Raw genomic sequence first — 11,372 nt, 5'->3', positions numbered from 1 at the left:
ATTGTTTTTAGCCTTCATACACTCATGGGATATCAAGGCAAGGACTCAATACCATTGATTACACTCCAAGATCATCAAACATGAAAAACTTGACCTACTTACATCTACCTAAATAAACATATTTATGAGAGAATGTTCATCAATATTTTCTAATTTCATTTCTCACTTGTTTCAACAAAAAAGTACAAACCATCAATCACCAAAGCAATAATATTGAAATTCACTTATGCAGCACATGCAATTAGAATTGCAAAATAGTTTCCCTGCAATCAATTGTCACAGGTGCATGTAGTTGTTTAAACTTTGTGCCATGCAGACACATGAACAAGTATGTAGCGGTATGTATGGTCTAAGCTCCATGCATAAAATAGACATAATTTATCAAATGAAGCTCAACTATTCTCATCTAATAGTGAAAACGAGAAAAAGAAAAAAACATAAATCAAGATAGGCATCTATTCTTTCTTTGCAAGCAAGGATAAGTCCAGGATGAAATGCATGTGATGTATTCTATAACAACAAGGTATAAACAATTCATAAAACATTAAGATTTCATACTTCACATAGTTTATTGATTATGCACTCTAAACAAGTAGTCAATGAATGATGTTTTACAAGTTCAAAACATGTGTATTGATATCTAAGTTGCATAACTTTTATACAAAATCTATGATAACTTTCTACTCAGTGCCATAGATTCTACTAGGTCTTCCTACTCCTTAAAGATACTTTAATTATATTCTATAATTTTAATTTTTTGTGAAACTAGGAAGACATGAATGTTAAATGTAAGATAGCTACATACCTATTATTAGATTTCATCGGAGGATTATAAGTCAAATTTAACTTAAGACAACATAGGAGAAAGGATAAGTACTAGTGTATGATTGGAGGAGAACACTCATGATGCAGATAAGCCAGAGCTTCAACAATTCCTATAGCAATATTGAGCCTGGCTATCCAATCTAGAGGATTGAAAAGAAAATCCTTAGTATTATTTGGACCATTTTTCTTGAGCATAATGAATTCAAGATTTCCATTAGGCATATACTTGTACACAAGAAACTTCTCATATTTCATTTCGAAGCATTTCCCTAGCAGAGGAACCAATCCTGTATGTGATGCCTTGCTGAAGACATCAAGCTCCTAAACATAGAGATCCTTCTTCACTCTATTAAATTCAATTCTCTTCACCACCACTTGTGCTACACCACTCTGCATGAGCACCCCATTGTAAAATTATCCCAAGGGACCAAGCATGATCAGAGAAGCAGGGTCCAATTTGTTGGTTGCTTCAAGCAACTGGGCATATGAAATTTTTTCTCCAAGCCTGCTCATGTTGGGAAATCCTCCTCCAATATGTAATGTACTTTCTCCTAACTCATTTGTCTTTGAATTTCTTGTTTCATGTCTTTGAATGCAGAGGACTGCTACTCCCAGTAAAAGAACAAGGAGTACTCCTCCCACTGAACCACCAATAATGGTTGAAAAATTCTTTACCCCTTTCTTCTCATTCATTTTTCTTACTATATTATTATTATGATGAGAGGGACTCCATAGCATATCAGTCTCTCTATAGAATATTACACATGATCTTTCCATGTGTTGTTCCTGAAAAAAGTGAAAACAATTCCTTGAGATTTTCACTTTGGGCATCAACATTCTCAAAACATAACCATTCAAGAAATTTCTTATAACATCGAAGAGTAGCAAAGACTTCATATTATTATTTATTTTAATTAATAAATAATTATTTTCTTTGGTCTCTATAGTGACATAATTCTTTATTATTCTCTTTGGTCTCTATAGCGACATAACACTTTTCTTTTTTCATAACACTAAAATGCAATTTGTCACCAGGGCATTTCCATTTCCCATTCCATGCTTCTTTTTTCTTAGAGATAAAATGCAATCTATTTTAGCACCAGGTAATTTCAATTTCCCATTCCACAGGTTCCTCAGATGCCCTCAATGGGTGTGCAACCAAGGAATTTCCATAGTTTCCTTGAGTGCCATCAATGGATGCACAGTTGGGGCATTTACCATTCCATAATTCCCTCCAGTGCCATAAATGGGTGTATGTCTAAGGTATTTCCCATCCATAGTTTCTATGTCCCCATGAAGCATGGGTGGTGTCAGGTTTTATCATTCAAAGGTTTTTTTCTATGAGCCAAATATTGATGGTGCCCTATAACACCCTAGGCAAATCTATTTCTGTGTTCGTGCTCTGCTCCCATAGTCTAAAACCGAGGCAACAACTAATGGCTCGCATGAGCATTGAGAGGAGAACAAATTTTTTTCACGCACCTTGTAATATATATGCTAGACATTGAGAAACTAGATCATAGTCAATGTTTCAAAGAGAAAACATTGGCACTTCCATTACCACAAAATTTGAAATTAAGGTTGGCAAGGGTCAAATACATATGTTGAAACAATGACCATTGCAAAATTTGAATTCATGGATGACATCCTTTCTTAATTTATGAGTTGATCTTGGGAAATGACTTTGTATTTCCTCTTAGAGGCATTTCTACACTCTGATTGCCCATGATGGCAATGATGAGGGCTTGATGCAACGACTGGAAGAAAAATACTTTACCAACTAACTATAATAGAAATAAAAGTTGGTTACTCTACCTGTAGTATGTTTGAAGCGAATCAAATCAAGCATTTAAGCCATTTTCTTTTGTGTCTTAACTAGGAATAACATGCCTTGGTATGAAAATTATTGCTGCAACTTTTATTCTGGCAATAGAAATAAGTAAAAGAACCTAGGTGGAAGGGTACCTCAGGTTCAGTGCACCATTCCTAGAGATATGGAACTTTAGCCTCATATGTAGGTTTTAGGGTGCAACATGAAAATTCTCAAGGATTGATGAAGGGATGAATAGGCTACCATCTAGAGGTGATTTTATGATAATTGATGTACGGTAACTACTGAGTGCACCATTCCTAAAGATATGGAACTTTAGCCTCATATGTAGGTTTTAGGGTGTGGTAACTACTAACGATTGGCATATCATGTGAGATATTTTATGTCTCTCTTACTGAGGCAAATACATCTATGGTTGAGTTACTTGATGTTATATATATCTCTTGTTTGATGTTTTGGAAACAAATATGACTCTGATTTGAAATTGCTACAACAAAAACCTTATAGTTTTATGGTACTTCTCTTAATTTTAAAGGTGGATTTCTCCTTGTTTAACTAATTACTTTAACATAGAACAATATGGAAGTATAAAGAAAAATGATATTTTGAGGAGAAATCTCATGGGAAAGATATCCCCAGTCATTGGCAATCCGAAAAGTCTAGAATCAATGTATGTGAATCCATAGGTCTAATGTATATTTGTTTTTAAATTGTTTGGGTTGTCATTTAAGTTGATTATTACAATTCCATTTATATGGAGCAAGTATTTATAATCTTATGGTGTTCTTAGTTGATTTATTATGTTGTGTATGCAGTGACCTCAAAAGAAATGGTCTTTATGGCCAAATTCCTGATGAGATTGGCTATTGCTCTGCTTTGAAAATCTTGGATATTTTATTTCTCATCTTGCGACAACATGTTGGGTTTGGCTTCTTTCTTAATGCAGTGGATCGACTCTTCTAGGAAGGCCCCATTTCAAATGTTTATACGTCCAAACAAAAATAATAGTCAACTGCAAGTTGGTTTAAGCAGATTTGATCATATCCCAACACTCAAGATCTGGTTGAAGGTTACTATATTATTATTTTTATAGATAAATGGGTCAAAATCAAGTATTATGCTAAAAACAAGAATGTATTTTGATGAGATATAATATGACCAACCAATCTACTATGTTCCTCTAAACATCTCTTTAGTGAAATCAAATAGTTATTAATCTAATGGTTTCATAGAATGCCTTGAGTTGATTTCATCTTAAATGTTGTTGTAGAGATGTCTTTTATAATGATTTATATGAATACATTCCTTTTTCGATATTGAAGTTGAAACAACTTGAACAACTGTAAGTATTGTAGCATCCTGTGGTTGTTAGCTCCTATAGAGGGTTTTGTTCAGTTTGTAATCATTTATGTATTTTGACCTGTATTAGAAAAGAATGGAAGTTTCCTTAACACATAGACCAAATTTACAGGATTGTGAAGAATAACAAGTTAATGGGACCTATTGCTTTGACGTTGTCTTAGTTTCTAAACTTGAAGACTATGTAAGTTGGGAGTGCTAGTTTGGGTTCTACTCTCTTTTGAGTTCTGTACTTGTTGAAAAAGTTTATAGGATGTGGAAAGTCTAGAGAGCCCATTATTAAATTATATGCTTTTGAATTTTTCTAGGGACTTGGAACATAATCAATTAAGTGGGGAGATTCCCAAGCTTATCTATTGGAATGAATATTTGCAATATTTGTAAGGGTATGGATCCTTTATGATTGTATGGCTATGTTTCCTTGTTATGCAAAAGGTGTCATTATTTTCCTGTTAAAGTTTCAAAGGAAACTTTCAAGTTAATCAATATTGTTCTTGCCTGTTTTTGCAAACCAAAATTTGGAGCTTCTATATGAAATTATCATATTTTTATAATTTCCTGGGGGTTGCACAACAACTTCTTAGTTGGAACACTCTCCCCTGACATGTGTCACTTGACAGGGTTGTGGTACTTGTAAGTCACTACACTTGTATCTTCTAGAGGAGATGTATATTTTTTAGAGCATTGATATTTAAATTGTTGCATCTTAGCATAGCAATTGCAGTACATTAAGGGATTTTACATACAAGATTATTGGTGGAAACTCAAACATTTTTTACCTTTAAACATTTTTATCTATGTCACGCAGTGATGTGCAAAGAAACAACTTGGCGGGAACTATTCCTGATAATATTGGAAACTGTACAAGCTTGAGATTTTGTATGTTTTTCTTATTTTCCCAACTGAGTTATAAATGGCCAAATGGGTTGACAACTATATTTTGATGCATGGATTTTGTGATGCATATTTAAGACTTATTGTACTGGTTTTGTTATAAGGTACTTGTCATACCATCAACTCATAGTAGGGATCCCCTTCAACATTGGATTTCTACAAGTGGCTACTCTGTAAGTATAAAATTTTCTAGAGCTAAGTTGTGTTCTAGTGTCTTATAACAACACTGATCCATCTTCTATTCATCGTATATTATGTTAGTGAAAGAGAGTATCATAAATTTTTTGTTAAATAGGGAGGGATATGACATAATGCAGGTTGGATAAGTATTTAGTTAGTTGCATGGTATGTACCATCCAAGGAATGACATTAAATTTCTTGCTTTTGTTGTCATAGCCTAATTTTGAAGTGGTTTCCATAGGTCACTACAAGGAAAAAAATTGAAAGAAGGATTCCATAAGTGATTGGTCTCATGCAGGCTCTGGTTGTTATGTAAGTAAAGTGTTTGTTGGATCTCAACTTCTACACAATTTTCTTGCAATTTGATTAAAAGTGTAACCTCTACCCATAAAATCCATGCAATCTTAGCTCAATTAAAACCCATATTGTTTTTGGACATTGTCAGTACATTTCTTATGTAGAATCAATTCATATTCCTTATTTCATTGATCAATGTTTTGTGATCCTTATTAAATATTTGAATATACAATTTTGGTTTATACTTTAGTGCACTAATGCATTAGTATCTTTGTTATAGGGATTTAAGTGATAATCATCCTACTGGAACAATTCCTCCTATCCTAGGCAATTTGAATTACATTTGGAAGTTGTAAGTTTCTTGCATACTTAAATGCTTGAATTATATCCTCTAGTTCCCTGCATTTTGACTATTACTTTCATTCATTTTAAATTTATTTTGTTACTCTTTCCTTTGTAATTCTCAAATATTTGCACAGTAATAATCTCACAGGATCTATTCCACCAGAATTGGGGAACATGACAAAGATGAGCTACTGGTAAGAGCTTTAAATCACATCTATCATCATGTATACAATGAAAAAATTATAAATTGGATTTGAATGATAAGAGAATCCCCATTGGTAGTGACCAGTACATGGATATGCAAGCAGCTAAATGAAAATCAACTTACAAGGCAGATTCCACTTGAGTTGGGGAAGTCGGAAAAATTGTTTGAATGATAATTTTATGTTTGCATGGTAGAAGTAAATTCAAATCTAATTAGACAATACACATTAATCATTGAATTTTGTGGATTTTTTCTATAAATGTTTAACACTACTAGGTTGTATTTTGTAGGGATGGGAACCCTGTTAAAAATCATCTTGAAGGTGTTATTTTAGTGAAACTTAGTTCATGCATTGCTCTTAATTATTTGTAAGTAATATAATCTTCAAGTTTACTAGAGAAATTATGGGATATAATCTTGCTATTTGTCTAACAATATTGAGTCTATGTCTTTTCTTAACTTTTGTTGTGTAGCAATGTACATGGAAATCATTTGAATGGAACTGTTCCTTTGGAATTTCGTAAACTTGACAACCTCACTTATTTGTAAGTGTTTGTAAGCCATAGCCAATGTGATCGATTTATATAACATAATGAACCATTGAATTTATTAAAAGTACATTAAAAGTGATTAATAATTTTTTTTGTGGGTTTTACAAAAAAATGTCCTCCAACAACATCAAGGGAGAAATTTCATGGAGCTAGGACATATTATAAATCTAGATAGACTGTGCATTTTTTTATTTGAGTGTCTTGATTAAGCTTCCTAGTCTCCCCAATAAAATTTCATCTAAAAACATAGTTTCTCTAAAGGAAAAAGGGTAAAATATCCTTTTTGATTGATCTCTGATATGATGTGAATGTTTAGGGACCTCTCTAAAAATGATATTTCTTGACCTATTCTGGGATTTGTTGGGGATTTGGATCATCTTTTAAAATTTTAAGCTTCACATGTAGTTTTTTTTTCCTTTTTATAAAAAAAACCAAGTTTCTATGGGTAGATGTTATATTAATCCTTGTGATCTCTATTAGATTGTGAATTCAAGGAATTTGAGTGGAAATAAACTGAGTGGTTTTCTCCCAGCATAATCTGGAACCCTGAGAGGCATCAAGGATATTGAAGTCCTTTGTACTTGATTTGTGTAGCCTGCAAACGTGTTATATAGTTGTGTTTCATCCACATCGCTAAGTATTGTACCCATTACCACTTTAATGACATAGTAACATGGTGTGATATGTATTCAATGTAGGTACCTTTCTACTAAGTGATTATCAGGTCTCATTCCTCAAGAACTTGAATAACTACAGAATTTGGTCTCACTATAAGTTCCTTGGAATGACTTATAAAATACAATTTATTTAATAGGTTCATAGTTATTCTGAAAATAACTTTGGAGTTAGATCATATACATGATATTGAATAACAACAATTTATCAAGGGAGGTGTCATACTAGTTGACCATTTTTCAGCCTTACTACACTATAATAATTCATCTAAATCCCATCACTTATTCTAAGTTCATTTTGTTGTGAAATTACAAAGGAAATAATATTCATATTTCTAGTCCGTGTACTAATTTATACTGGAAATGATTTCAATTGTTTCACATAAATCTCTCCTACAACAATTTGTCTGGTAATATTCCTGTCATAAAGAGCTTTACAAGATTTACCTCAGAAAGATGTAGATATAATGTAAACATTTTTTTCTAGATTAAATTTGGTATTATTTCTGGTTATTAGTGGATTTGTGCATTTCATCTGACGGGATTGATTATTGCAACATGTTTTTAGGAAATCCAGGTCTCTGTGGCAATTGGATTGGATCACTTTGTGGGATATACTCCAGACAATCAAAAGGTGAAACATTAACTAAATTTTAGATTCCATAGATTAGTTTTGTTTTGTGATAAAATTTTCTGTGAAATTATATTTTTAAAAGTATTAAGTTTATTTTGAAACTGGACAGCTTGAGTCTCAACACCATCTACAATTTTCATATTGTTGGGTTCCGCTTTATTAGTATGTTTGATCATTATAGCTCTCTACCATTCAAATCAGCCTAAACGATTTACCAAAGGGTCAACAAACAAAATGGGTCAAGGTATTATTTCTCTGGATTATATCATGGACTTAAGAATTATATCAACATCAATATGTGTCCCTTGTTTAAAAAATGCTTTGATGTCCTGACCAAGTTCTCCAAGGCTAGTAATATTGCACATGGACATGGCCCTCCACATGTATGATGACATAATGCAAATCACAAAAAAATTGAATGAGAAATATGTAATTGGTTATTGTGCTACAAGCACAGTTTATAAATGTGTTCTCAAGAATTGGAAGCCAATTTCTATTAAAATACTATACACACACTATCCACAAAGTTTGCACCAATTTGAAACTAAGTTTGAGACTGTTGGAAGCATCAAGCATCGAAATCTTGTGAGTTTGCATGGTTATTCTCTTTCTCCACATGGAAATTTGTTGTTCTATGACTACATGGTGAATGGAAGTCTATGGAACATCTTACATGGTGAGTGAAATGGATGGCAAAACCTATCTAGAAATTTACATGTATAATAGTCATATAGGCTTTAACAGAAGATTCTAACTAGCCTTTCATATATAGTGAATGTTTTCTAATGACCTACTTGGAAAATCCATGTAATGCATCTTGTATGTAGGATATTCAAAGAATATTAAGATAGACTGGAATAAAAGTCTAATGATTGATTTGGGAGATGCACAACGTCTAGCATATCTCCATCATGGTTGTAACTCATGTATTATCTACAAAGATGTAAAAACTTCCAATTTGAAGCACATTTTTCAAACTTTGGTGTTGCTAAGTGTATCCCTTCTACAAAAACCCACACCTCTAACTATGTTATGGGTACTATTAGTTATATTGACCCTGAATATGCAAGGGCATCTAGGCTTAGTGAGAAATATGATGTGTAAGCCTACAACATTGTTTATTTAGAGCTACTCATAAAGATGAAAGTTGTGGATAAGGAATCTAATTTCCTTCAGTTGGTGAGATGATAATGAATAAATTTTCTTCAGTTGGGATTGCCTTTTTGTCAATTGTGAAGCTTGTTTGTCTTGAGATGTTGCATGGATGAAGAAAATAAATAAATAATATTGGTTTCTTTGACATGGAATTTGAATGTAGATTCTATCAAAAGCAAACAACAATACAATAATATTTAATTGTAGATGAATAAGTAGCAACAACCTACATAGATCTTGGGGTTGTAAGAATGATCTTCCATCTTGCACTGCTTTGCACAATGAGACAAACTTTTAACCATCCCACCATGCATGAGGTTACCATAGTTTTGTAGTCATTAGTACCAACTTCTAAACAAGCTCCAAGTATCCGAGTAAACCAACCATCCCCCATCAATAACTACAAGAGATATTTGGATGAGTATGTGGAAGGAAATCACAAAGATGTTATAAGAAGCATGAGAAACACTTTTGATGGACATTTGTTTATGATATTTGGAAAGGTTATTTCATAGAACACTATTTGACTATTATGAATGCTTGGAAAAGCCTCAAATGGAGCTCACAATAAAAAATGCATCCAATTGTACATTTTTCCATTTCGCTGCCAGTGGAAAATAAGTTAGCTTCTTACATCCAAAGATCGGATTTTGCAATTTTTTTATGGAATAGAGTCTTCTAGAAAAGTCAGAGATTGGTAGCTAGAGAAAACAAGAGTGCCCAGTGTTATGAGAAAATTATTTGTGCATGGTTTTGCAAAGAGGCCAATTATAATCCGTGTAACAATTTTGTTGCTCAAGTGGTTTCCTAATTGAAGTTGAGAAACTTATATATGAGATCCAATAGGATATTGCGTAGTACCCAAACATGAACCTGAATATTGTTTCTTTAAGTTGGGAAAGAAGATAAAAATCATGTTACAGGACAATATTGAACAATTTTTTTCATCCCTCTTCCCTCATATACACAGGCCTGATATGGTTTAGAATGAAGTCCTCTTTCCTTCGTAGCATGACAACAATATATACGCTTAAAACTGTTAATGGTGGATATTTGTGTATGTGAAGAATATTGTATGTTTCTTTATTAAATATCAATCCTTAAATGTTGCTTTTCTTGCAAGAAGTTAGTATTGTTTTCGTCTTTCTTGTTTGATGATGTTTCCCCTACCAAGCTTGGTGTCAAAATAATCTACATAGGCAAAACCATGTTCTCAATTTGGGTCTCGATGGTCATTAGAAAGCTATGCTCTTTAGGTGGATTTTCACATACTGTTTAGGAGAGAGTCTATGCATATTCAACCCTGTTAGCTTAAATCACCAGCAAAATAGAATGGAAAATCCTCTGGATTTTTTTTTCTAAATTTTGAGGTGAATCATCTACTTGGTGAAATTTAAATATGAAAATAATGTGTATCATGTGTGTGCTTATTAGGTACTTTGCTTCAACTATATTCATGTGAGGAAAGGGTGGATTGGATTCACACCGACAATAGATGGCAGGTTGTCACATATTATTTCTTCAACCAAATAAGCATTGTCCTATGAAAAATGAATAGGTTATCAACCTGATATGCTACAAATTCTCTTTTATCTTTGTTTTGAAACAACAGGTTGTTGACTTGCTGAGGAAAATGACACTTGTTTACGAAAATCACTTAATTATATGATTGAACAATACTTGGGTTTTGCAGACATTACAAATAATAATACCAGGCAAGGGATTTTTTTTAACATTCATGGCATACAGTACAATAATGATGCCAAAATTATTCTGGAATGATCAGAGATACTTGTGGTCTTAGTGTTGGGTGAAAAACTCGTTACTCATTCAAGGTTGTTGTGTTCATTGTAGTAGTTAGTATGTACTCTTGTGCAATTAGTTGAAGCGAACATGTACTCTTGGTCATGGAATAATTGCACTACTTCCTCCTTGTGCTAAGAAACTTTCATGGGGTTAATGTGAGGTGCAAACTAGGTGCAAGAAGTGTTCACATAATTCTTTAAAGGTTGCTAGCTCAAAGGAAGAGCACCTGCCTTGTAAGCATAAGGTTGGTGGTTTGATTCCACTATTCCTTAATACAATTTAATTAATGATATTATAGTTTATTTTTAATTAAATACTTTTTATATTGATTTATTTCAATGGTGAAATATTTTTCTGGATTCATTGTTTTATATTCTTTAAAGAGACAAAAGTCATGTTGTACTGTCCTTAAATATATTTTTAATTATCTCTAGGGAGACAATAGCTAAAATTAAAGACATATTGTCTCTATAAAGACAATAACTCTTTAATCCCAACTATTGTCTTTGAAGAGACAAAAATGAAATTATTTGATAAGAGACAATAATGCTTATGTTATATATTGTCTTTATAGAGACAATGTTTTAAGACAATAATTTGAGACACTCACTTAAAT

General features: G+C 32.7%; 2 pseudogenes; both read left to right on the top strand.

The window, feature by feature from the left end:
- Window positions 1–3,276: 3,276 nt before the first annotated feature.
- LOC149194229 (uncharacterized) lies at window positions 3,277–7,024 on the top strand (annotated as a pseudogene).
- Window positions 7,025–7,546: 522 nt separating this feature from the next.
- LOC149194228 (LRR receptor-like serine/threonine-protein kinase ER1) lies at window positions 7,547–9,465 on the top strand (annotated as a pseudogene).
- Window positions 9,466–11,372: the final 1,907 nt, after the last annotated feature.

The sequence above is a fragment of the Pinus tabuliformis genome, chromosome 2_2 (genome assembly GCF_031772625.1).
Source record: "Pinus tabuliformis cultivar Carrire ecotype Pingquan chromosome 2_2, CPIR1, whole genome shotgun sequence".
Lineage (NCBI taxonomy): Eukaryota > Viridiplantae > Streptophyta > Pinopsida > Pinales > Pinaceae > Pinus > Pinus tabuliformis.
Note: the sequence above shows the minus strand (reverse complement) of the source record. Positions and strands in the feature narration are given on the sequence as shown.